Genomic DNA, 2,500 nt, shown 5'->3' on the forward strand with positions numbered 1-2,500 from the left:
AATTTGAATGAACCATCGCCAGCACAAGGCCATGCGATTCGAAAAGTTATTATGAATCATCAAGGAGTCCGAAGACATTGATTTTTTATCTAATAAATACATCTCTTCCAAAGGGTCGAGATTTTAAGCATGTATTAGCTCTAGAATTACCACAGATATCCATGTAGTAAAGGAACTATCAAATAAACGATAACTGATTTAATGAGCCATTCGCAGTTTCACTGTATAAATTGCTTATACTTAGACATGCATGGCTTAATCTTTGAGACAAGCATATGACTACTGGCAGGATCAACCAGATAACTATCTTATGAAGCAGTATCCACAAGTCTTAACAACAAATGCTGTCAAGTCCCGCATCAACTGTCGCAGATATTTTATCATGATTAGAAATGCAAGTAAGGAAACAAGTTTCCATACTCGCGTCGGAAGCAACAATTCAACAGTTTTTACACTATCAAATCATCACAACCCCTCCATGCCATAGCACTCTTTGAGTTTCCTCTAACCGACTTCCACTGAACACTGCTCCGATGTTTCGCAGAAACAGAACGTTCAATATCATCGGCCAAAGAGGAGGTTACACTCACAGAATCACAGACAACCAAAGTCGCCCGGCTATTCTGTAAGGCATTCCCCCAAATATGGTTTCTTTGGTTTGGATTGCCATTGGCTAGTAATCCACCAAATCCTCCACTGCTCGCCAATGGAATCGCTAGATGTCCATGACGAGACTGTTCAGGCGTCTTGCAGCATCTTTCGATGCTGCACACACCCATGTCACCGCGCTGTATAGGGCCCCAGGCTTGATCTGACGATCACCTAGAAACTCTCTCCACCGCGAGACGAGGCCATAGTCTGTTCGACGAACGACTACATCCAAATCTTACTCAAGTTTGTTTCCAAACTCTTTCCGATTCGTCTTCAACTGCTTTCGCATGAAGTACCTCCCGGCCTATTTTTCTCACCCGTGGTCTTCTTTCTATTAGCCCTCACGTTCTATATTTCAAAAATGCATTCATTTTTTTCATCTTCTCAATACCCTCTGTTATTTTTTTCAGTATTTTTTCAAATGGTAAAATTCGCACTTTTAGCTTTTTTTCTTCCCCTTCTTTTTCATCAACGATTCTCCCCTTTATATACAAATCTCGATTTTCGTTTTTGTGTTTCCCTTTTTATTTTTTCACTCCTGTTAAGGAGGATAATCCCACTGGTTGAGAAGAAAATAAAAAAAACAAATAAAAAAAATACAGATGGTGATTCATCTGGCACTCTCTCCTTTCAGACCTAAAATTCAACACTGTTCTGCCACATTATTCCTTGCATGAAATAAGAGCAGCAGCATTACAACATGAGCTACTGTACATCTACACGAGCAGTATTATTCTTCTTCGTTTTGACATAATAATAATTGTTTTAGATCCCAGAGATAGTTCTTCAATCGAAGTAGTCTCTAGAATTGCATTGCTCCCTGTTCGTTTTTTGTATCTTGTTTCCATATCATGCATCTTTCTACACTGTTTGACTTATATTTCATGTACTTAACCCTAAATTCTCTTCATTTGTAATTGTTTTTTATCCCAACCACTAAATGGATGTATTTGAGGATTCATCCTTCTAGAACATATCACAACTTTTAAGGTGTAAATGTTAAATTGCATTTCAAATAAGTCATTTCATTAATGATACGTTCGCATATCATCACACAGTTTAGGAACACATTATCACTGTTCCCGCTGCTTTATTCAATTTATCATCGAAGTATCTTTCTCTTTTCTATATCTGATTTTTAGTTTTTGCATGTTTTTCAAAGTATTGGGAGATCCGGTATGAAAAATAAAAAAAACTATACATCCCACAAGAAGCCAATTATAAAAAAATAAAAAAATAAAAAAATAAAAAAATGAAAAAATGAAAAAATGAAAAATAATTGAAAAAATATATCTAAGCAAACAATAAAGTTAGCTAGCCCACTTCCTAAATAAATTGGCCTAACAACATACTACAACCGTAAGCCAGACACAACTACTACCACTGTAACTGCTTAAGATTTCGGTTGCGGCCATATCTACCAGAAAGCACCGTTTCCCGTCCGATCAACTGTAGTTAAGCTGGTAAGAGCCTGACCGAGTAGTGTAGTGGGTGACCATACGCGAAACTCAGGTGCTGCAATCTTTTTTTTTTTTCCCCCTCTGCAGAAGAGATGTGACCTTCGAACGTTTGGATGATAGCGGTAATGCACATTTCTTTTTCTTTTTTTTTTTTTTTTTTTTTTCTCCCTTAACCTACCTACATAGTATCACATTTAGACGCCACTTATGAGATGAAAAATTTTCACATCCCGTATTCTCATTGTTTACTTCTACATATAACTCCTCTAAGAACAATAAGAAAGAGATGAAACAACCCAGATAGCCATCTTGTTGCCACTTAATATAGCTGCATTCCAACAGACCACGCCGGTTCTCAAACCCGACGTACATTCTTGCTCAGTAGTGGC

General features: G+C 37.4%; 2 non-coding genes across 2 annotated transcripts in view; one reads left to right on the plus strand and one right to left on the minus strand.

The window, feature by feature from the left end:
* Positions 1-302, minus strand: part of KLLA0_D17798r — a 1,798-nt gene extending 1,496 nt beyond the window's left edge. The window contains exon 1 of the ribosomal RNA XR_002633591.1: positions 1-302. This exon is cut by the window's left edge and continues 1,496 nt beyond it. This is a non-coding gene — a ribosomal RNA (ribosomal RNA).
* Positions 303-2,054: 1,752 nt separating this feature from the next.
* Positions 2,055-2,175, plus strand: KLLA0_D17809r. Its single transcript, XR_002633592.1, has one exon. It is a non-coding gene; the product is annotated as an RDN5-1 5S ribosomal RNA (ribosomal RNA).
* Positions 2,176-2,500: the final 325 nt, after the last annotated feature.

Source organism: Kluyveromyces lactis (assembly GCF_000002515.2).
Source record: "Kluyveromyces lactis strain NRRL Y-1140 chromosome D complete sequence".
NCBI classification, from domain to species: domain Eukaryota; kingdom Fungi; phylum Ascomycota; class Saccharomycetes; order Saccharomycetales; family Saccharomycetaceae; genus Kluyveromyces; species Kluyveromyces lactis.